Source organism: Cyanistes caeruleus, chromosome 2 (genome assembly GCF_971803275.1).
Source record: "Cyanistes caeruleus chromosome 2, bCyaCae1.hap1.1, whole genome shotgun sequence".
Classification (NCBI taxonomy): Eukaryota; Metazoa; Chordata; class Aves; order Passeriformes; family Paridae; genus Cyanistes; species Cyanistes caeruleus.
Window position 1 is genome coordinate 103,497,143 of NC_141702.1, and position 24,428 is coordinate 103,521,570.

Below are 24,428 nucleotides of genomic sequence, written 5' to 3' on the forward strand. Positions count from 1 at the left end.
ACGTGACACGACTCGTGGGTCCCACGCCTCAGAGGCAGGTGAGCTACGAGGTCTAAAAATGTGACTGCGCTGGCAACCACTGTGCCTGTGGCTTCCTCCTGGCAGATCTGCTTATTTTCCAATTTCAGGACATATCTCTGGCTATTAGGCCAGGTTGGATGGAGTGCTGAGCAACCCTGGTGTAGTGGGAAGTGTCCCTGTCCATGGCAGAGGGGTTGATCTTTAAGGCCCCTTCCAGCCCAAACCATTCCACGGTTCCAGCACTAGGTTGCAGTGAGCAAAATGTTACTCATGTCACGATCCACAAGGTGGGATTCGTGATGTGGTTCTTTTATTTGATCTTAGAATACAAAAGGTTGTCAGCACACCAGGGACTCAAACAGCAAAACACACTTTATTGAGTGCTCTAATCATCAGCTCATCAGCACTAATATACAATAGAGGGAAAAGAAGAGAAAGCAAAGCATAGGAAAAAGAGAATAAGGGGATTATGGCTAACAATGTCAAAGACTGCTCAGCTGTCTCTTGACACAGCATCTTCTGCCCATTGGGGAGATCTCAAGAGAAGGTAAGTTTGGGGTGTGATTTTTATAGTCTTTTACAAAGTGAGGGGCACAGGGCCAAAACCAGAAGAGACTGATGATCATTGTGATGAAACCCATTGCTCAGGGGGGCAGGTGTAGGGTACAGAGCAAACCATTTCTTACAAGTCTCTGCTCGCCAGCAGGAACGAGGGCAGCGTACTGTGACAGCACAGCACCCACCTGCAAACAATCACTCGGCAAACATCCACCTCAACTGGACCAGAACCCCTGTACCAAGTACAAGTACAAATAACATACCCTGTACCCCTGTGATATTCAGGGTCTTAGTGTTCTTGTGGCGGTTGTGAGGCAGATGAGGGAAACTTTGGTCTGTCTCTTACAACTTAGGAGGTGGGAACCTTCAGGTTCCTTTAGTGTGCAAGCCTGGGGATCTGCAGACAGAAAAATGACAAGCTGATGGCTTGCTGACATCTGCTAATGAGGAAGAGCAGCAAGTCCCATATGCTGAGAAGTCCAGCCAGCCAGTGATCTCTCTGGGCTGGCTGTTCTCCACTGGTAAGGGAAAAAGGCTGTGACAAACCAACCACAGACAGTTTTGTGGGGGACACTTTGGTTATAATAAGTTTAATAAATATGTGGAAAGTCTTTGGATTTTAGAGGGCAGACTTAATTTTCTAAACAATACCTCCATTTCTAATCTAAAATCAAAAGATAACTGTATTTTTTGGGTAGAAAGTTAGAAAGAAAGAAAGTTATAGTATACAATTTTCAGCCAAGATTAGCAGGAAGCCTTTGAAAAAAGCTGGTTTGTGCTACTTAGGATGATGGAACTTGTGCAAAAAGTGCAAGTGCTGTGTTTTGAAATTCAAACCCATTCTCTAGTTCTGTTTCAGTGCTGAATCCTGTTTCTGAAGCTGCTCCTAAGTCATCCTTGGCTGCTCCAATTTGCCAGCCAAAGAGACACAAAATGTACCAGGCCCCAGAGACTGTTAATTAAATTTAATTTTGCTTTGATGCCTCTCAGAAGTACAGGAGTGTAGGCAGAAAGGTGTAACTGATTCTGGATTCTCCATGTGAAGTATGGGCTGGGAGTTGTTTCCCCCAGCTTGTGCTATTTCCCAGAGGTACACGGAAAGTGCTTGGTGGGATCTAGCAAAGAGCAAAAGCTCCAGACAGAGCAATAAAACTCAGGGTCCCAAATGAATAGTGTGGCCTTCAAAATTGAGCTACAATTCTTTCTGCAAGGTGTATTCGTAAATTTGATATCATCACAACCCAACATCAACTAGAGAGTAAAGCTTTAGAAGAAAAGAAAGAAACAAGTTACAAAACATTTATGCTACATTAACCAAGAAATGAATTCCTTATCTTCTGCTCAGTACAAGTTCCAGCTGAGCATCCATGTTTTATGGGACCAAAAAAAAACCATTTTAAGAGATACTGTCTTATAAATAAAGACCAGATCCAAGGTTTGGATAGAAAGGACTGAAAAAGGCTGCTGTTGATGAACCTAAAGCCAGAAAGAAGCTCAGACTAAAGCTGAGACTGGATGTGATGATGCGACCCGCTGCTGCACAGCCACTCGCTGGAATTGCGTGTCAGAACTTTTTGAGTAAAGGATGATTCTCAGTGCTGGGACTGTGACCAGCTGTGGCTGCTCCTGCTGCCCTCCCAGATACCTCACTGTGAGGACCACGTGCCTTGCGTGCAGGACTGGAGGAGGAATGGCTCTGACAAAGCAGGGGGAGCCTTCCTGGGGAGGAGTTTCTGCTAAAGTTGTAGAGACATCGTTTTTCTAACCGTGAGGGGCTAAACTTCAGAGGGCAGACAAACAGCATGTATTTCAAAGTCAGAAACACTAATAATTCAAGAGGGAAGCCTGCAAGCTCACAAGGGAGTTTGCTGAGCAGTAGCAGAAGGGGTTTGGGAGTCAGGTCTCCTGTGACTCTGCGCAAAGGCTGAGCTCCAGGCTGTAGGTGCATCACTCTTCCACACCGTGAAGATGAGCCCGGCCTAGCAGCACTCTCTGCTTATTATAAGGATTCTTGACATATTCCTATTCCTTGCGTTGTTCCCAGAAAACCCACACTCTCTGCCTGGCAAACTTTCTTACATTAGTTGAAATGACTAATTTAGACTAATTTAGTTATATTGATCACTAATTAAACCTAATGATAGTTGTTGCTGCTAGCTGAATACAGCAGCTGCCCAACCTGGGTGCTGCAGGAACACAAACAACCTCTGCTCCTGCCTCAAGGACTGCTCCTCCTGATTTAATATGTAAAACCACCAGGATTTAAGTATTAAAGCTCAGGAGATTAATTCAGTAGTGCACTGAAACTATAGCAGGCAAAAATTAACTCTGCCTCCCCATTGTTGCACAGTGACTGCTCACACTTTCGCCTTCCCCTACTGCCCCTTCCACACTCTGGCAGGGTAGCAGCCTTTCCTTTTCTGGTCATATCCCAGACACATGGCAGTGGTGCTGGGAATTTAACACTCCCATTGCTGCCACATGGATGCAAAATGTTTTATAAATGTGTTTGGGCTGACCAACCCTCTTAGCCCTCTTGAGCCAAGAATACAGGCACATCTGTGGTGTTTGGGACTGAATTAAACTCTTCCAATTCAGATGGGGGCAGACAGAGCTGAGGAGCACTGTCTCAGCACTGTCATGTGCTTTAGGGGACAGGCAGATGAGCGTTCTCCTAAAATAACACACATACATCACGCACGCACACATTAGGCATCTCTCCGTGTTTCCCCTCAGCTGAGATTCATTTTGTCCGTATTGCCTAATTCCTTCTCCCTAAAAATACCCACCCTTTCCAAGCCCATCCCACGTGCTGCAGGCTACTGAGTCCCCAGTTGCAGCCTGGCAGTGTGCATCACCAGCAGAGCTCTGGTCCTGCCACCCTCCAGGACTCCAGCATTGCCTCTCTGTGCACGGCTGGGCTCGCAGCTGTGTGAGGGTCAGGTTTTGCTCGCTGAGCAGCACACTACACCCTCACAAAGCATTTTCGTTGGTTAATTGAAAGAAATGTGATGATTAGAGAAGATTCCATTAATAAATTAACACATTCCATCAAAGGATCCCAAAACATTTCTGTCAACACATACTTCATCTCATATCAGCTGAGCAAGGCAAAACTCAGTAGGATCTCCTTTGCAATGAGGAAAGCTGAAGCCAAGAGCCCACTGCACGCCAGTGACAGAAGTCAGGACCCTTGAAGTCTCTGTCCCTTGCTCCAACTCCTGGCTGAGCTTCCTCCTGGTGACAAATCAGTTGCATACGTGCTATAGGAGATGACAATGTTATATAAGTACGAAGTAGCAGGATTATGGGTGTGGGGGAGAAAGATCTCCTGGGGAGAGGGGACATTTTGCATCAATCACTCCCTCCCCCACAGCCACCCACCAGCTGCAGGGATTTTTCAAAGCACTAAAGATGATACCGTTTGGTACATTTTAATCAGTTTCTTACCCCATGGAATTAAGAAACGTTGCTTAAAAAAAAAAAAAATGTAGACACACAAGCAATTATGGGCTCTGTAACCTGCAAAGGAGATACAGGTATGTGACAGCCTGTCCACTTCAGACACCACAGCTACTGCCTGATACCTCATCTCACCCTGCTGGACAATAGCTGAGTCAAGTACTAGGGCTGCAATTAAAAAGTGACAGCAGTTTGAGTGGAAAGTAAAGCAGAAAAGCCTGGGAAAGAGCTGTGGCAAGGGGAGATGAGGTACTGATATATACATTTTGCTAAAGGAAGTGAGGAAAACCAAACTCTGTCTAAGAAGGAAGAAAGTGTGCTGGAAATGGGCTATAGAAATGATGTTCTGATCCAAGTTTGACACTAGAAAAAACCTTGGTGATAGAGGTCAAAATTGTGAGCCATTGTCTTCTTTAAAAGAATAGTGAAGATCCTTGTCCCTGTTCTCATTTCCCTCTCAAACCTTCAAATATTTGTTTTTCTGTCTCAAGCCACAGACAGGGTGAGAAGGGAAGGTGCTGAGGCAGCTCTCTGGGCCAGAAGGGAACAACACCCAGGGACTACTGCTGTCACAGTGGTCAAGTCTGCACAGAGCAAGAGCCTTTGGGCCACTGCTCCTCTTTGTTTATGTTGGAGTTGTGCCTGAAAGCCTCTCCCTAGAGGGGAGAACACCGAGGGAGTAGAAAACAAATCAGAGAGGGAAGTCTGGCCTGCTGCAAGCTGCAGCAATCCCTTCTGGGCCATAAATCTATTATCTCTAATTTTAACAAACTGCCTGAATCTGACAGGCATGAAACATAATATCGTCTAGGCTAGCTGTGGAACCACGAAAATGTGTTTCATTTCTCCTTTTCATTGGACAACTGTAAGAATAAAAGAAGTACCCTCACAGACATCCAGACCCTCCACCTCTCTCAGATCACCTGAGCCTGGACACCTTGCTGCAGCCTGCTTAATTCCCTGCTCTATCCATTGGGATGCAGAGCTGTTGTTTGGGGATGCTACAGGTTGTAGATCTGCAGAAGTTCACTCCATTATTTCTCTATGAAATTCATCCCCTACCAGCCTCATGAAGTGCACCTTAGGCTGTATTACTGTGCAATTTGGTGCTCATTTTTCCTCCTGTCTCCACGCTGGCCTACAGGCATGGCACAGTGCCCAGGGAGGGCTTCTACAAGCTGGAGGACACAGTTCTTAAAAAGCAGCCAGAGTGAATGCTGTAGGGTCAGATAAATCTTCTGAACAAGGATGCTGTGAGTAGGGCAAACCAAGCACCTGCAGGGTGCTTGGGGACCCACCATGGAACACACGGCTGGGGAAAGGTGCTTTGGAGAGCACCAAGGGTCTCCATGGGGATTCATCCCATCCAAGACATCCAGCTGAAGTATTTCAGGTGAATACTAATATCATTAAGCTCCTCCTCTTGTCAGCTGAAAGGCTCAACTTACCCCTGAGAGCAATTTTGTCCATGTGGGACCACCTCAGGGTACCTGAAAATTCTGCTTGCCCACCTGAGCTGCTGTAGCATGGCTGGTTTATGCCTATAACCCCTATAAACTTGGCTGTGGACCTGCAGCAAGCACTAACCTTGGTCTTGGTCAACCTTTGTCCGGCCCCAACAGAAGCCCAGCAAGAGTCCAAGCTTCCAGCATCTCCCTTTGCCAAATAAGATGCAAGGGGAGGAAGCAGACTCAGCAACAGGCTCAGCCCATCTGCTCCTTGTGCTTTGGTGCTGCAAAACTAGGAAAACATCCTCCCAACACTGCCAGGAGCACAGAGCAAAGGGGATGTAGCGAGGGATGGAACACAGACATGTGGGTGCCAGCCCTGCTAACTGCAGAGGGGAGGCTTCCTGACCCATGGAAGAGAAAAGGAGTCAGCCTGGAGCAACATCCAGAGTGCATGCATGCACTGTGCCATCAGAAAGTCTTCCCAGATTCCTCTGACCACACAAACAGCAGAACAAGAGCCAAGCACAGACCTCATGACTCTGTGACAGAGCTTGTGGCTTAAGAGCAGCAGCTGACAGACGGGAGTGGGAGCTGCAAGGCAGGGGCTGGTCACAGCACACGCCTGTTGTGCCAGAACACAGGGATACAGAGGAGCTTCTCTCCGTGCCAGACATCCCAGACACATCTGGGCCATCAATAGGTCAGGAAACCTCTCCCAAGGAGCCCTCAGCAGCAACATGTACCTCTCCTCCTGGCACAGGTTACCTATTGATCCCTCAGCCAGGTGTGGTGAGAGAAACAGAGGTCTAAGTGTCCTGTTTCTCTGAGAGGCAGCAAAGGGGACATAAAAATAACGCAGGGAAACCTCCCAGGCCATGCTAAGATGGAGTGAGAAGCCTGGGCAGCAAGGATGCAGCAGTCCTGTGCAAGAGAGTAGCTCCTCAGGCAGCTCCTGGCTGTCATCCCTGGGGCTGGACACATCACAGGCTCTGATTTTGTTGTTCTCCAGTGGCTTCTCAGTGCTTTGTGCCACATATTGGTGCTGTGGTTTTGCCAGTCTGGAAACTGGACTGCTCTGCCCTCTCAGCCATCATGGTGCAGCACAGCACAGCACTCCTTCCAGCAGCTCAGAATTTCTGGCTTTACCCCACATCTCATCTGCTCCCCTGCCCTGCTAGTGACTGAGCTGTTATTAATGGACTTGAAAATCTGCCACGAAAATCTCCTGGCCCAGATTTTGCCTGCCCTTTGCCCTTTTGCTGATTAACTCCAAAAAGCCTTCTGAGAAACCTGCAGCTGTTGAAATGCACATCTTGCACAGCAAGATGAAATCTCTTCTTTTTTTTTTTTTTTTTTTTTTTTTTTTAAGCAGCAATTACTTGCTTTTAGTAAATGGAAGAGTAATCTAGAAAATGCTTGACTGTTAGGCCCATTCTTCCTTGACATATCAGTTTACACTGCACAGAAAGCTGTTATTAACTGATAATGGTTCAGTTAATATCAAGTGCTTGTGATCTCACAATACAGTTGCCAGCAAATGGGCAAAAGCAAGTCTGATTTATCCATCTGTTGTAGGGAGCGTAAAAGGGAAAGCTGCCTTTGCTACAAGACAGAGGGGGCTGCAAGTCAGACATGTAGAAAATATCCTGACACTTCTGTCCAGCTGGCAAGACCTTTTGTGTTTGGGCTGGTAAGAAAATGGCCAAAGGAACGTGTAACTTGGAAAAGGATGCTTAAAGATCAAATAAAACTTCAGCACGGCCAGGCATAGTCTAAAAAAATCTTGAACCTTAATCAGATTCTGATTAGCACTGGCTGAAAGTTGACATGAAATTCTGATACGTTCTCACATGCCCATGGCTCACCACCACTCCTACAGGAATCAATCTCTCTTTGATAAGAAGCCAAGGCTAGGCCACTGGACATTATGTATTCTGTTCCAAACTATCCACTGGATCAGAAGGAAGCCCTGCAGTACCTTGAACTGCACTGCTAGTGCTTTGTGCTCGGTTTTATTGGCAGGCCTCACTTCTCTGCTGTGTCCGCACTGGATTTCATTTTCTTTTCCCTTCCAGGCTTGTGGGACCACAGAGTTTATAACACAGAGCTGTTCTGCTCCTGGCCAAAGCCAGCAGCATGGAAAGCAGTTGTAGGCTGTTCTGTGTTTAGGCTGTATTGATTAAGTTAAAATCTCTGCAGGAAGGGGAAAATTTCATTTGGTGAATGCACCTGAAGCCATCCTGGAAGGCTCTGATGGGGTCAGGGTTCAAGCACTGCAGGGAAAATCTTGAACAGTGTTACCCTTCACTCTTTACAGGAGGGCAGAGACATTTCAGCTTGGTGCCCAGACGATGAGCCCCCCTCATCAGGAGACTGGTGGGATAAAACAGGAGGGTACTGGGTGAGGCAGTGGGAAAGACAGACAGCAGACAGCTCTCTTAGTCCTCATGCTGTGCAGGTGCTCTTACAGGACAAATGTTTTGCATTTACTGCCTCTCTTTGCCTCACTCACTTTTCCTTTCAGTTTCCAGCAGTCCTGACTGTTGTTCTACTCCAGAGTGCCTCCCTTTACCCCCACTAGAGAATGAATTTATTGCATATTTCTTAAAACAGAAGACCTCCACTGAGGGCTGGCTGTTCAGCCCTGGCTGTCCTGGTCCTTTCTCCATCTCTCAGACACCACATCCCCAGCAGCTGGGGTACCTCCTCAAAGCCATCACCAATGGTCCAAGTGCCAGTCCATTGCCTGAGATCCACCCAGATATCCATTTAATCCTCTAAGGAAGAGTCCGTGTGACATTTCTCAGAGATTTTGCCATTTAAAAAAATCAAGAACGGACAAGCCCAAACCAAGAAACAGAACACTCAATCTCCCATTTGGCTTTTTTTTAGGGTCCCTTGCAGTTCAGCCTCGGGCTGAAGCTTTGTCCCTTCACTAGCTGACAAAATTCCCCAAACTTTCCTGTACCTGACAAGACCTGCCCTCATAAGTTATTTTCCACCGCTTGTCAGAAGTTAGTGACAAATCTTCCTTCCCCACAAGCCTTCTCTCACAGCTGCCAGCTGCTCTTTTCCTTGGCTGGACACCAAATTTACCCACTTAGGTACTGCTGTTCACAGGTGTGACAAGGGTTTATCAAGTCCCATCAGGCCTGAAGCAACCTCAGGGAATTCAGCTCCTGTTTTTCACCTCTTCCCTCTCTCTCATCCCTGTTGAGAAAAGTTTTCTTTGGCAGTGGCATGGAGAACATAACATTAAATCTGTGCCCACAGGGATGAGGTGAGCAAGAAGAAAATGGGGGCCAGAACTGTCTTTGCTGGGGCCTGGGGCTCAAAGGTGGCACCACTGGAGAAGTTGGAGGACTGCTAATTGAAGGGTTTCTGGACACAGGGATTTTAGATTAATGCTGTATTCAAGGTTAGCTTTTAATAATTTATCACAAGGGAAAGGAAAAGCCCTTTGAGGCTTCAGTTTCTGTCCCCTCCACTTTTGTGCTTCCCCAGGAGAATCAGATTTTGTGGTTCTTTGTAGCTCATTGCACTGGCCTTGTCTTCCTTTGCAGTGAGCTGGGAAGGTTTTCCTAGCTCCTTGCACGTGGGGATGGTCATTTGTGGAGGGTGAAAAGATGTTTACTGTCTTTGATGGATTACCCGCCCCCCAGAGACAGCAGTAGCAGCATTCTCCTAATTGTTAAAGCCGTCATCTGATACCAGCTGGCTTTCCCAAGCACCAACCAGCCACCCTCTGCAAGTGACTGAGCAAACAAAACAGTTTCATATGGTTGGTCCCCAGAGTGACAAATCTGCCCCTTTGTGCCATCACGCAGCAGGAGGGAGTTGGAAGTTACAAACATGTAGGTGGCTTCCACCTACGCCAAGAGAGAAGGGGAAATGCCAGTCTGCCCCTGGAATGATTAATCCTGCAAATGAACCAGCATTTGCTTCATCCTAAACAGGGATGAGTTTTCTTTAATTAACATTGATTTCCATTAAAGCTGATGGCTCAGATTAGACCTGAGAACTCATTCACCAACTCGCTTGTCTCTGTGGAAGCGACCAGATGGAACATTTGTGCCACTCTGAAGGACTGAAGAGGCCTCAAAGATCTGCAAAGGGCTGGCACATGGACTAAGGTCTGCAAAAATAGTTTCTGCACTGAATTTTAGGTGCTTACCTCACTGAAATCTTCCCGTGAACCTCACAGAAACTACTAAAGTCTTTCCAGGCAGCTGAGATTTGAGAATCACAAAACTGTCAGGCCTTTCAGTCTGGATCCAGCTCAGTGTTTTTATAGTGCCCTCTCACATCACTGATGCAGGTGTGACAAAGCACATCTGCCTCAGGGGAAGTGCTTTCATATCCAGCCTTCTTTGGTACCAAATCCTGTAACTCCTCTTGGGTCCCAGGGGCTACACCAGGAGTAGCCTTAAAACACAGAAATGAATCGGAAGAGATTGGAGCTGCAGAGAAATTGAGGAGATGGAAGGAGGTGAGTATGCATGAAAATAAAAAAGCAGTAGGAATTGCAATAGGTAAAGAAAGACCCACATTTGATTAGCAGGCACACTCCCAGTGAAGTAATTGGGAATTAATCTGAGCCGTTGCATATCTTCACCCTTAATCTTGCAAAAGAGAAGAAGAATGAAGTTTGAATTGAAAGAAAAAAAAGCTGCCACAAAAAACCCTACCACCAGCATTTGATCATACTTTGGACAATTGATGAAAATATTTCCTTCTGAATTATCAAAACAAGAGCACAGAGCAAGAAATAATCTCAAAATGAAATGATACTGAAGATTAGCGTGGTGTCTCTGGGTGGCAACACGATGATCTAGCCAAGTCACTGTACCCCAGATGAGAGCGACAGAGTTTAGCCAAATGCTGCAAGAAAAGACTTGTCAGGGCAGAACATCTTGTTTTGTTAGAAAATGTGGTCTTTACAAAGTATGAGGAAAAGAAAGCACAAGATTTGAGGTGGAGTTTTAGATATCTCATCTTACAGAGTACTGGGATGCAGAAGCCTCTGCTGCACAGTGACATCTTTAGCATTGGTTCATGGGGATGAGTATCTTTAGGGCAGGAAATTACCTTGGTATCTTTCTGGATGTCTGGTTACTGAAGCATGTCTAACAAACTAATATCTGAGTGAAAAAACATTGGATTCAACTCAGAAGGAAATCAGCAGGAATTCATGTGAGAAAGTCTTTGTATTTCTTGCTAAATAACACACACACAAAAAAGGATCAAACTTCTTCAGCAGCTTTCTGTGGTAGCTTTTCCATCACTTTCTACTGGCAAATGCTATAAATTATATTCATTCCAGTGTAAGACACAGAATAATAAATTTCTTTCAAATGCTTCATGTAACTAGGAGAGATGAGACAAAAGGAAGCTGTATTTTGGTATCTGTCTCAGGCAACTGTCACCAATTAACTTAGTCCCTTCATGACTTGATTCCCTTATCATCACAACTTCTCAGTGAGGGCAGACTGTGCTGCTCTCCATTCCAAGGGCCCCCAAGGAACCATGGCAGAGAGACAAGGGGCTCTTTGCATTTCCCATTCTGATTCCCACCAGGTTCAAGTCATGGCAAAGTAGTACTCAGAACTGCAAAAATAAAAAAAAAAAAAACAACACCTCCTCATCTCTGTAAGGCAAGAAAACAGCAGGGTGCAGTCTGAATTCTACTGAAATAGCTCAAAGTTGAACTCCCCTGCTCTCCAAGTCAGTGACTTTATGCTGCCTTGCTTAACCAAGACAGGTCCAAGGTTAGGGTCACACATGAATCCAAACACAGAGTTTCAGGTCTGCTTTGGTATGTTTGAACTGGCTGATCTATTTCAGTGTTTTAGAAAGAGCTGGTCCTCTCAGTTCTGGCAGGAAAAGAAATAGCTTCCAAAGGTTTCCTCCCTTTATGTAAATAAGCTGCAGCAGCTGATGGAAGCAGCATGATTGCAACTCTATTTAATTTCAGTAGATGTAATACATGTCCCTGTTGGTTATTCAAAGTATATATAGTGCTGTATGCACCTGGCAGAGTAAGAGCAGGATCTATGATTATTAGTCCCCAGATACATGCCTAGTTCAGTCATTTGCCCAGTTATATTACCTGGGTCTTTGCTTGAATGAAGAAGAGAATGGCTTTGGCTTTGTTCATTCATTCATTCATTCTTCATTCACTTCTTGGTGTTCAAGCAAATCAAATCCTTGGTATGTGCTTGCACAGGCACAACAGGTTTTAAATTAACTCATCTGAGTGTGTCAGATCCAGGCCAAATACATTAATTCCATGATCAACAAAAATGGAATAGAATTATCCCTGTATTCAGCACTGGTGAGGCCACACCTAGAATATTTGGCTCAGTTTTGGACCCCTCACTACAAGAAAGATACTGGGACACTGGAACATGTCCAGAGAAGGGAAACAAAGCTGGTAAAGGAGAACAAGTCTTAAGAGAGGTGTCTGAGGGGGCTGGAGTTGTTTAGCCTAGAGAAAAGGAGGCTCAGGGGTGACCTTATCACCCTCCACAACTGTCTGGAAGGAGGGTGTAACCAAGTGGGGTCAGCCTCTTCTCCCAGCTAACAAGTGACAGGACAGGTGGACACGGCCTCAAATTGTGCCAGTGAAGGTTTAGATTGGATATTAAGGAAAAATTACTCTCAGAAAGCATTGAAACAGGCTACCCAGAGAAGCAGCAGAGTTCACCATCTTTGAAAGTGCTCTAAAATTGTGTGAATATGGCACTTGAGAAAACGGTTCTGTGGTGAACTTGATGGTGGTGGTGGGATAACAGCTGGGACTTGATGATCCTAGAGGTCTTTCCCAACCTTTACAATTCTATGATTCTACCCTTGGGTCACCATGTTCTATCAACTCCAGCCCCTCTGAAATTCAGAGCTGACAAATCAACTGGTGATCACAAATCATACTATACAGGAGAATAGTCACACACATAATATACACAAATAATAAATAAACAAATAAAATCAATCAATCAATCGTAGGCAGGAAGAAAAAGCTAGGCTTTTGTAGAAGGTGAGATTTGCCTTAATAAGAAACCAACTGTATAATTACACCAAACCACAAAAATACTTCCCAGAAGTTAACCACTCTTTACAGAAATATGTGTTACCATTACATTCAAGTGCAGTTTGCATTATTTATTTTAATGATATATCCAATTAAAAAATAAAAATAAAAATTAATGCCTCATTTCATTTGCCCACAGAGCGCCCATGAAGAGGGTGAATGTTTCCATTTTCTTTTCCCAGCATGTCATTATGCTGATTCAGGAGGCACAGACTCACTTTGCCAAAGGTCTCAGAAGATAAAGGGTTACAGTGGCTGCTGCTCCAAGCTGGCAGTCTGTCAGTGAGAGAACTCAGGAATGGGTTCCCAGTCACACATAACAGTTGTTTTAATTAGGTTCTCCCCTTTCCCCAAGAATTGTCCAGCTCGTCCAGAAAAGGCCATTTTGCTTGTGGTAACCTCATGAAAATAATCTCAGCTTCCATAGCATCATTTCTCCCTTACTCCTGGGAAAAGGTCAGGGTAAGAAATATAATAGGAAAACTGTTCCCAGAGCATTCCCACTGCTGGGTCACTGAGTTTCATAGTCCATGCTAGCTGACTTCTCTTGTGATGAGTAATTGTTTGGAGATGTCACTGCAACAATGATCTACACTTAAGGCATGGCTTGCTGCAGACATGATTTATTCTTCCAGAATCACCTTGTTATTATTGCAATTAAATTGTTCCTTCCCTACAAACACAGCGGTAGTGGCAGATTTTCTGTGAGCATTTCTGTAGGCAATCTTAGCATAACAAAAGGACATTCATTCAATAGCTGCGTGTTTCCATCAGGCTTTAATCTCCTGAAAACAAATTTTCAAAGCATATTTCCAGCACAGCTCTCTTTAACCAGACAGTTGCTAGGGGAAGTAAAAGGCCTTCACAGGTAAGTCAGCAGTTATTCACAGGATCTGACATTCACTTCTTTTAAAGCAAAGCGTTTGACTCTTTGAGTCACATAAAATATTTTTGATTGGAAAAATAAATTAGGAAAAAAAGCCTCCAAAAGCAAAATAAAATAAATAATAAAAGTAAAATCCAAAGAGAATCCCAAGGGGAACTGAAATCACAGCCTCTCTCACAACTCTGCTCAGAGCTGGCCTTACTCCATTCCTTTTCCCAGACTATTGCCACTGTGAACCAGGCAAAATCTGTTCCTCCTCTTCCATGGAGCTGAGGTCTCTGCCAGCTTTGCTACCTGAACTTAATTTTTCTGTGGCCAAATAAGTGCCAGAGCTGGTAAAAGGAAAGCTGCAGGACCATGCAGGGGTTGAGGGAAGAACATTCCCTTCCCTGCCTGGCAGCTGTTAGGTCACTGATGGGAAACTGCACTCCAAAGTGCCCTCCACATGTTCCTACCCTTCTCTCTCTCCAGGGCCCTACTCAACTAGCTTAGCCAGGAACTGGGCTCAGCTGGCTCCAAGCAGCTCCCCAGCTGAAAACCAGTTACCTGGAGAGGTCTTCAATGATGCTCTTCCAAGTCCACCTCTCTGTGTTCCTTATGTGCTCAGCCCTAATCATGAATTTATGCCCTTGTGCCTCATGACCCTTTTTTGTTAATATTAAAAGGCCACTTGTTCATGGATATTTCCTAACATGATGATGGCCATATTCTAGTGTGACACTGTATTGTAACCCCTGACATCATGCTGGAGTCTACAGCAACCTGCAAACAGGAGCCCAGAACTGCCTGGCTCCTCCTTTTCTTGGGAAAGAGGAATTTCCCAGCCATTTCCCCTGTTTGTGGTGGTTATGGGATGTAGCTGGAGTAAGAACCACGCTTGTTACAGAGCTGCTCTAATAGGGACCTTTCTATCTGTTTTCCCTACTTGAGTAAATCAAGTAACAAAGGAGTCATAACCTTTTCCAGATGGACAAAGGTCACCAATGCTCCAGGGTCACAGCCAGTTCTGCTTTCTGAATGTATGATCTCTTCCTTGGAAGTCTGATACAGCTCTATAAAACAGAGGAATTGGTTCTATACTTCTGTAGCATAAGAGGTTAACTAATGTTTCAAAGGTTCTTTGAGACTAAATGTGATATATGTGTAAATTTTATTATTTTAATAGACCTTCACGTAGTACTTCACATTGCTATTTAGTAATATTATTTTTTCTAGGCTATTTTCAGCGGCATTTTTCATACATAACTTGAATTTATTCTCCCTTCACCTATTTAAATCATTGCTACAGGAAAGGCTGAGGGCTTAATAAGAAATTTGAATGGTACCTGTGTATTTTATCTCAGGTGGCAGATCTGACACCTCTGAATTAGTGCAGTGCTTTGTATTACAGTCTGCTAGCAAGGTCTGTGAGGTTTTGTCAGATCTCATAAACCAAACAAGGTGGATCCTTGGATGGAAACCTTAGCAGAACACCCACATGCCACGTGAAGTAATATTTCACCTTCTGAATCATCAGTCTTGCCCCTGAGTCATTTCTACAGCAGGAGTTCAGCTAGGTGGCTGAGGTTCTTTGCTAAGAGTTATTATAGTTACTACCATTCAAAATACATGCAGAGGGAGTCCTTGGCATCTGTGGTCATTAAGGAGCTCAGAATTATTACCCCACAAAGAACAAAGGTATTTAGGTATATCGGTATTTTTCACAGGTAGCAGGCAGTACTTTATCTTAGAAAATCCTGCCAGCAATTTCACTTGGATTCAGTAATTTTGTCATTTTGTCTGCCTGCAACAATACCAAACCTACGAGGTCCCAGGCACTCAGGAATAACTGCTCTCACAAGAGAACCAAATGCAGACCCATCCAGCAGCCTCCTGGAATTTCTAGAGGATGTGGAAGGGAGCTGCAGGTGCCTGATACACCTCTGAGCCTGGCCCCACAGGAGTGGGAGTTCTGGAAGCAGCTGAGCACTGCAGAACGCTCTGAGCTCACTTGTACACTTGCACATCTAAAGGAGCGCTGATGCATCCAGTGCTCGGTCTCTCTGCACGCGCTCCTGGCGTGCCCAGGGTTTGAAGACGTGATGCATTCTGAAAATGGGCTGAGTCCTTGGGGCCCCTGCTCTTAGCAGAGAGGTGTGCTTGAGCTGCCAAATCACAACATGTGCAATTTCATGTCTGGATCTCAAAAACACCCACACAACACCCTTTTGCACCTGGAATCTGCGTTTAAGAATCATCTTTATTTTTCCACGTTATTGTCTTAAATCCTAGTTGCCTAGTCCTAGTTGCCTTTGTTGCTTTACAAAACTAATGCAAAATTCAGCCACAAATACTAATCTTTTTGCTTTAGAATAACAAATGGTAGCCTTCTCTAAGTGTTTCTGTAAGCCCTAAAGACATGTTCTCCCTGGTCCATTCAACCCTTTGATGGGAAGAATTACATTTTCCTGTACAGAGACATTTATAATTTATTTTTAATTTGTATGTATGGTACAGTTTTGTCTGGGGAGCTTGCTTCTGCAGCTCATGTAATTTAATATTTCAGGAAGATTAGGATAAAAAATGGCTTGTAAAAACTCTATGACAACTTCATTACTTAGCTCTCTTTCTAACCATGAACGTTAACCCAGGCTTCTTGCTTGCCTCTCATAGGTACAATGGCTTTTTTTTGTTTTGTTTTTGATTCTACAAAGGACCCTCCCTTATTGACTTGTTACTTTCCTCAGTGACAGGTACTTGACCTTTTTCAGGTGTGAGAGCGTATCAGCGTAGATGTAAAACATAAGATATTTCTTCAGCAAAAATTGGTGATCAAAACCACACTTGGAATAGTGACTGCTTATTTATCATACTTTCCCTGAAGAGCCTCAAAGTGTTATCAGTAAAAAGCCTGAGAAAGCTGTGTTGTCAAAAACTTGTGAGACTGAGAAAACATAATTGCTTCGTTATGTAAGAACGGCTTTTGTAGCTTCTGTTGCCTTGCTATCTAACAGAGACAATGCTTGTGGTTTTAGCTTCTCAGCTCAGCTTTGGCACTATGAATTGTTCACCAAAATATTTTTATTTACTTTTGTACCCATATGACTTGAATGGTGTCATCAGACGAATGTTTGGTATCACACCAAGGGGTTTAAAAGTTACTGAGCCCGAACCAGAGATCCCCACAGTGCTGCAACAAAGAGTAACCAGCTGCATGCACACACATCCTCTGTTCCAACATGACAGCAGTGAGTACAAGTAAGGCACTTTCAGCAGATCACTACAAAAATCAGGAGTGTGTCATGAACAGTTGCTGCCAGAATAAGCTAGGAGCAGGGATAGTAATTTTTCATCCATGTGATCATACCCAAACAATGCCTCTTTCAGCCAAACATGGTTTTGGGATTGACAGAAAGGAAATTTAGGTATATCTTGCAGGTTTATACCAAAATTAGATGCATACTGACTTAAACTGTTTGGGAATTATTACTAGCCTCTATCCTGTCTATGTACTTAGAACGAGGCACCCAAATCTTACCGGTTCCCTAGAAATTAATAGGATAATAATAATGTTTTGGCTTCTAAAGATCTGTTGGTCCCAAGCTGAGAAGAAGAAGTTGCCAGCTCACATGTCTCCATGAGTCTGGAGTGAAAAATAACGAGGATGATGGCTCACCATCTGTTCAGCAATTGATATGGAGAGGTTGGAGATCTCAGCCCAGTTCTTAGCAGATGTCTTTCCACAGCTTCCATGCCCACCGAGGACGTGCTCACCCATATGCACTCAGCTGTCTGGAGAAGACTCAACACCAGCACTGCCTACACATTGCTCTTCCACATGCACATCCAAGTCCTTCCTTGGAGGGGCAAATTCAATTTCCAGCTGCCTGAATCCCAAGTCCTGCTGACACAAGGAAGAGCATTGCAGCAATTTGGCTCAAACTTGAGCCACAGAGCAGGTTGTTCCAGGCTCCCACTGACATGTGTTACACCCCTTTAACAATGCCCGTGACAAGGCACTAACAGGGAGAGCTCTCTAATATGTTGTTACCATTCTAACAACCTATTAACACCACAGATGAGAATTTTCCTGCTGGATGCATTCTCTCATTCCAGTTACATGTTCCTTTGCTGCATCTGTAAGCTGCACCAACTTTTGAAACACTTCAATTTCACTTTAGAAAGAGAGTGCACCTGCAAATCTTAGATCCTGCAGGGGTCTGCATTCAGAGCTTCACCAGTCTGCTGTCTACAGCAAATTGAAAAAAAGGCTGTTAATTTAAAACTACAGCACAGGATATGCCTTCCAGATGAGTTACTTCATATTTGATTGAGCATTTGCTTTTCTCACCTACAAGGTTTTGATTGCCACTAATCTTCCTGGAAGTAGTGTCCTGGATAAAACTGGCTCAGACTTCAGCACTGACTTTATGCAGTCAAAGGCTTCACAGGAAAACTCTGTGCTGGGAGGTGTGCTCACAAACACAGATACTTTTTCCCTGGACTAATTAAACAGGCAGATGAAGCTCCCACCTTTGGTCTTCCAGCCTTGGGGAGATCAGGAGGCCTATGCAGAGGTCCCTGGGGGAACCTGTTCCTGTTCTCGCTGGAAATACTGAGAGGGGAGGTGGCTTTATCCTCCCTTGTCACATATTGCAGCCAGCCTAGAGGTGTGTGCAGTGGGGAAATGGCTCATCTTTGCCTGATGAGTGAACAGGAGAGAACCAAGGGATGGTGAGGGAAGAGGAGAAAAAATTGGCAATATATCCCGTTTCTGAACAGAGAGGCAGCTTGTATATGACCAGGAAGAGATAAGTCAAACTGTGGAAAGAGGTAAGATGGAGAATGAATGGGAAGCACTGCTGCCCTTGAGTTACAGACTCTGGCTGGGGAACACAAGCAGCTCCTCTTCTTTGAGCACCCTGTGGGCGTCACTAACAACAGACACATCTTAGGATTTACATCATCTACCCTTTTCTTTCCCTCAGATATGAAATTGGATCCTATTAGTCTTGAAAAATGCACTGAGAAAAACTGGAAGTTCACGAGTTGCTGGCAGCTCATGGCTGGAGACATATCCTGAAGAATCACTATTGATTTTCTGTGTTCTCCTACTCACCCCTAGGCATAATTTCTTGGCCACTGCCCAGGGACAGGATGCTGAGCCAGATGGACTTTTACTCTGAGCAAATGTGGCCTTTCTGATGTTCCCATGTAAAGTATGACAAACTGTTACTTACAAAAAGCAGTAAAATTTTTGATTTACTGCTGACAAAAACATCAGTTTAATATCCATTATCTCCACCCTTAAAAGTCCTGGTACATGCTTCTTATTTTGTAATGAAAACAGGACTCAATAAAAGCAAAAATACTCAGACAGGTTTTTTACACTAGCTGCTTCATCAGCTGTTGCTTCTAAATTTTCTGATTCTTTTCTAGTTTTTAAGATTAACACCACAAGGAAAGGTAAACTGATACTGCATTGAACAGCCACCAGAAGAACAATTCTTGTAAACCTCTATGAAAAGTTTGGAGAACAGCCTGGTCAACAATTTGTTCTTTGCTTTGAAGACACTGAACAATTTTTAAGTTTTATTTGGCTTCTGTGTAAGGTCCTCCCCACAGAAAGCCACATCATTTCCTGAGTTTACCCAGATAAAGTTTTGAGCAGAGCTTTCTTTCCATTACGAGAGCAAACCTGATCCTGCAAAAGCAAGCATAATCCTCTCTGCATTACTATTAACTGCACTTTAGAGTACTTGTAGAAACACATTCTCCTAGCCAGGCAGTCACAGTAGAAGCAGCTGTGGGTCATGTCAAGTACTGCTGGAGAGATAAATTAATTTTATCTTGTAAAATATTTCAGAAGACAATCACAACTCCCAATTAAAAAAAAAAAAAATAGCACTTTTGGTTTTGGGGACTGAGCCAATTAATATTTAAAAAGCAGATGGGTCTCAGCTTGGTCCTTTTAATGTAACTTGGATTTACTCTGTTGAGCAAATGCCTAATAACTTTGTGGGTGTTTGCTTAGAAATGGCATTTAGTTCAAACACTGGTTCAGTATCTGTACTTTAAAGGGTCAAGTGGAGCTGCTGAATTTAAAAGAGAAGGAAACTCAAATGCTTCATTTGGTCATTTAGAAGAGGTGGAACTTAGAGAAGAATAAGACTAGAGTGGTAAGTAAGACTCGGGAACGTGGCAGAGACAGCACAGCTCGTGCACTGATGCAAACAAAGAGGTACTGATGTGCAAAGCATTGCTCACATTTCTGAGTCGTGTCAGAACGAGATCTTCTGGCTCCTGAGTTATCTGTAAGGACAAGGTGAAGAGCATTTCACAGCATCAGTTAGTTTGGAAAGACCTCTGAGATAAATCCAGCCTATGACCAAACACCACCTGGCAGACTAGACCATTGCCCTGAGCCCTTTTCTTAAAGGCCTCCAGGGATGGTGACTGTACCACCTGTGCTGTTGAAGAAATACTCTTTTGAACTGTTATCCTGTGAAATTCACTTTGTGCCATTAGAGTAATTAATCTGCCCTAGAGGAGGTTCCTGGATGGAGAATTGAATTCAGCTTTTAAGTGCACATAGTCATGATCCAGCGTTCCAATTCAATCTCAAACCTAGTTTAGCATGACAGTGGGCAGAAATCTTCAATTGTTTCAGAGCATCCAAGTGAGAAACCCGAACCCCTGACAGTGGTGCAGCATTGCTCAGTCAGAAGTGGGTCAATACACAGAGGCCTTGCAGCAGAGACCTTTGTGTTCCTTACAGTGAGCCTCCCTTACACTGCCCAGATACTTCTGGCTAAGTACAGATTTCAGAACTCATCTTTACATGAAAAGAAATAAATTTACATGAAAAGGATAATTTCCATCCTGATATAAATACCAGCTGCAAGTCAGTTTTCAACCTCACTGAGAGATTCAGTTATGATGCTGCAGTTCCCCTTTGCTCATGACAACGCTGTGGAAAACACTGGCCTCACCTTCTCCATGCTGCCTGAGCAATACAATAAACACAGAATGTTTTGACAGCATCTCCTCTGAACTCTGGAAACAGAGTTTGCTGGAAACACCTTAAAAAGCAAGTTGGAATTCTGAGTTTACAGAAGGAATTCTTGCTCAGTTTATCTGTTCTACGTGCTTTTGTAAATCTTATCTTTACTAATGAAGCAGCAAGCACAGGGGAATGAGCTGGATTTTGTCCTGTCTCTGGCACTACCAGCAGAACTGTCAGCTCAGCACTATTTGTAGATTTTCTCTTGCTTGGCTGATGTGAGGGACAGAGCACGCTTCTCGGGCAGAGGAAGAGTCCGTGGGTCAGATTCACTGCTGCAATACAGACTCAGGGATTTCAAAGCAAATGTTATGGCACAGTCATGCTTCAAAAGTAATGGTGAGCTTCTGTACTCTTTCAACTCAATGTTTTTCAGAGTAACTCCTCAATTTTTAAATTTTAAAAGATAAATGCCAGGGCTGTGGAGCCAAATTTCTCACTAACGTAGCTTGAAGCAGCATCAATTTATATATACTACAGGAGATCAATCTCTTTTCAAAGAGTCCTGCTGATTTTTATCTATTATTTTCTTTTAGGCTTCTTACAGAATTATTTTTAGTTAGCATTTAAATGGAATTTCCTGTTCTCTGGAGGAAACCCCAGCCTGACAAAAGGCTGTCAGGATCCTACCTAGCACCTTCTCAGTACAGGGATCAAGCTGGCTGCATTTTGGAAGTAGTTACTGATTTCATTAAAGAACCTTATGGAGCCCTAGCAGGCCTGCCAGTTGACTACATGCTTTCAGACATTTTTGACAAATAAAGTTTGATTTTTAGTTCCTCTGGCAGATTTTCCCATTGTCAGTTTCTTATGACACACAGATCACTACTGATCACAGATTAGGAGCTTTTCTTTTGAAGGTTCATACACCTACATCCCTTCTCTCCTTTCCAGTACATTAATTTTTGTTAATTTCTCCTTTTAATCCTGATAGGCCAATGGCACCAGCTCTGTGTTTGCTCTCTCACTGCTGATTCACAGCACAGTCAGACATGGCAGCACCCTAACACAGGACAATTTACACCCAATATTGGAACAGATATTACAGCATAAGGAGAACTGTAAAAGGCTTCTCACCTGTAGCTATTACACAGATCAATTTATACAGGAACATTTCCTGAAGCCAGGCATGAGACAGTCTAAATTAGAGATGCCAAGGGTCAGCCCTCTTCACAATTCAGTGCCCCCTCGGTTACATCTGGAATCAGTGGTGGCTGCAGATATGCTGTAGATGTGTAAGGGTCCCCCAAGAGATATCTGATATGGAAGACAGTCTCTCAGGCTGCCAGTAATTAAGCATTTCCCCTTACAATATAACACAAGTCACCTTAAAAACTTACATTTTGGGGATATTTTGGAAGGAGAGTGGAGGCAGATACACCTTCTGCAGTCATAAGTAAATGTCAACACGTTGAACAGGATATCTGCAGTGTGAGGTTTGTCACAGTGCTCAGAGCTGATTCTGGGTAATTTTTGAAGAGAATTCAGGGTCTGTGTTTGCAGAGAAGGTTGAACTGTAACAGCCAGTGCCAGGATAAACAGCTGAGACTACAACTCTGTTCCAGTTCTGATTTTGCCTTATGGAATACTTCACATCATTCCCAATGCCACTAACAGTCACAAAGAGAGGGTTTACAGCAAAAATGAGAATCCTTTTTCCTTTTACATTTTATGTGTTAATGTGGCATTAAAAAAGAAAAAAAAAAAACAAGGAAAGATATAAAGGTAAGAAAGAAATAATACCGCCATTCTGAAGACACTTTAATTCAGCATCAACCTGGCAGCTATGAAAAAGAGGGTCTTTGGAAGCTGCCATTATGCTGCCACCACCACCTATAATGTTTCATAATGGCTTTAACACAATGCCTCTCCAGGTATAAAGAAGCAAATGTCACCATTCCCAAGGAAAAAAAAAAAAAAATTGATATTTTTTCAGGAGGAGGAAGGTTAAGCAGAACATTGGTATTCATGTCCCATCCTCCTTTCTTCACCTCTCCTTTCCCACAATGACTTAGGGTATTTTATATACAAAAAGCCCACTATTTACATTAAGGAAAAAACACAGCCTACCTGCTAGATAGCAAACATACCCCGTATTTCAGAAAAGCAATAATGTAGGAAATGACTTATGTGTGATTCAGTCTTGTGTTCCACCACAATCATCGCTGCAGTGAACACAGTTAGCACAGAGCATCACGGATTTAGCTGCAAAACACAGCTTTTAGGCACAGTGTTGCACACTGAACTCCCCAGGCCCAAGAAATCCATTGGGACAGACCCTCAGAAACCAGCTCTGCAAGAGCTTATAATGCAGAGGAGGAAGCTGGGGCTCAGCCATCTGAGTGGCAGAAGCACCAAAGCTCAGCATTGGCCTCTGCTCTTGCAATCTCCCGCTGCTCTGTGGTGCAGCAGCAGGATGGACTGAGCAGGAGGGTCTGGGCTGGCACTGCTGTGCTGTGGCAAGGCACAGGTGAGCCAGGCATGTTCTGGGCTCAGGCAAAGGCAGCAGGTGAGCTGGCCAGCTCACACATTCATTACTACCCATGTTGAAAGCCCCTGTGGGGCGCATTAACAGGAAGGGATATGAATGAAGCCCAAGGCTGCACACACCATGCTTTGCGAGAGCCTAGGACACCTTTTTCTCACTGCCATCCCATTGCTGCTAAAAGAATAACCTGTTCATTGGTGGCTGTCTACCAGGTAAGCTGCCTTTCATCGTTTCTCCCCCAGGCTGATACGGTTCATACTTCCCCCCCTCATTTCCCCATCTCCTCTGTGCTGAAGTTCTGCTCTTCTTCTCTGACAAAGGGGACTCACACCCCCAGCAAGCAGTGCCATACCCGTTGGGCCTGCTGTTGCTAAGAGACCAAGTGAGAGAGAGATCCTACCCACTCAGATTCCCCTACAAATCCCAATATTCCTCCTGTTGCTACTCTCCAGCCCTACTGAGATGCTGTTGATGCAACCTTGGTATCCAACAGATCCGTATGGGTTTTATGGGACATTTTCTCCCACTGACCAGCGCTACTGAGAAAGTCCCAAAATAGGATACTGCAGTAGACAGCATGTCATTAGGGAATTAGCACAGTTATGGATGCAAACTACTCTTGTGGGAAACCACCAAGGCCAGAGGAGGTCAGAGATCTTGCTTAGATCTAAAAGGAACATGTAGATCAATACGGGTTCACAAAAATATCCTTGGAAAGCCAAGCTACAAGTGGGCCATTAGAGCTCACAGCAATGGCACAGCACAAGACTGGACAGCTCTACTGCATAAAGTGCCTCCAAATGTTATTAATTATGATTTTATTTCAGATTGATTTCCTCCCTCCCCCCTAGAATGCAGGGGAGTTTACTCTGACAGTACTTCTGGCAGGAGTCTCTCTCAAGCTTACAGAAAGGCTAGCAAACACCAAATAATAACAAATCTTATTGACAAGGGAAAAATATGGGGTAAGTTTTAAAAACTCTCCTGAAGTACTGTCATGTTGCTAGGCTGACAGAGCTATCAAATCACTTCAGTCCCTGACAGTAGTGACAGACTTCTGCAGACTCGTAATAGTTCACAATTTCAAGGCCTGTTTGCTGCTTGTGTCTTTCAGGCACACCAGCTGCAACTTGCTGGATTCTTAATCCTCCATTGAACTGGAGACACTGATGAGTGTGTATGGAGAGAGTTCAACCATCACACCAAAGCCATGGAAATATGCCAGTGGGCATATTTTGAGACACAGTCTCAATAGTTTAACATTATTGATCAAAGGTGTATCCATGATACCTTTGTACGTGCACAGAAATCGCTTAGGTTGGAAAGCTTCCCCAGCTGGACAGGAGGAATAAGGACAGTAGGTTATGGAGACGGAGAGAAGACTAAAGAAAAAAAAGAAAAAGAAAAGATTCAAGGTTATGAACTGGCCA

General features: G+C 44.1%; 1 protein-coding gene and 1 long non-coding RNA gene across 2 annotated transcripts in view; both read right to left on the minus strand.

Moving 5' to 3' along the window:
- Window positions 1–24,428, minus strand: part of PARP1 (poly(ADP-ribose) polymerase 1) — an 81,252-nt gene that overhangs the window by 44,848 nt on the left and 11,976 nt on the right. The window lies entirely within an intron of this gene.
- On the minus strand, window positions 13,344–23,314 carry LOC111926276 (uncharacterized). Its single transcript, XR_015281322.1, has 4 exons — window positions 21,851–23,314; window positions 19,715–19,759; window positions 17,124–17,348; window positions 13,344–14,520 (listed from the first exon to the last, which is right to left on the minus strand). It is a non-coding gene; the product is annotated as an uncharacterized LOC111926276 (long non-coding RNA).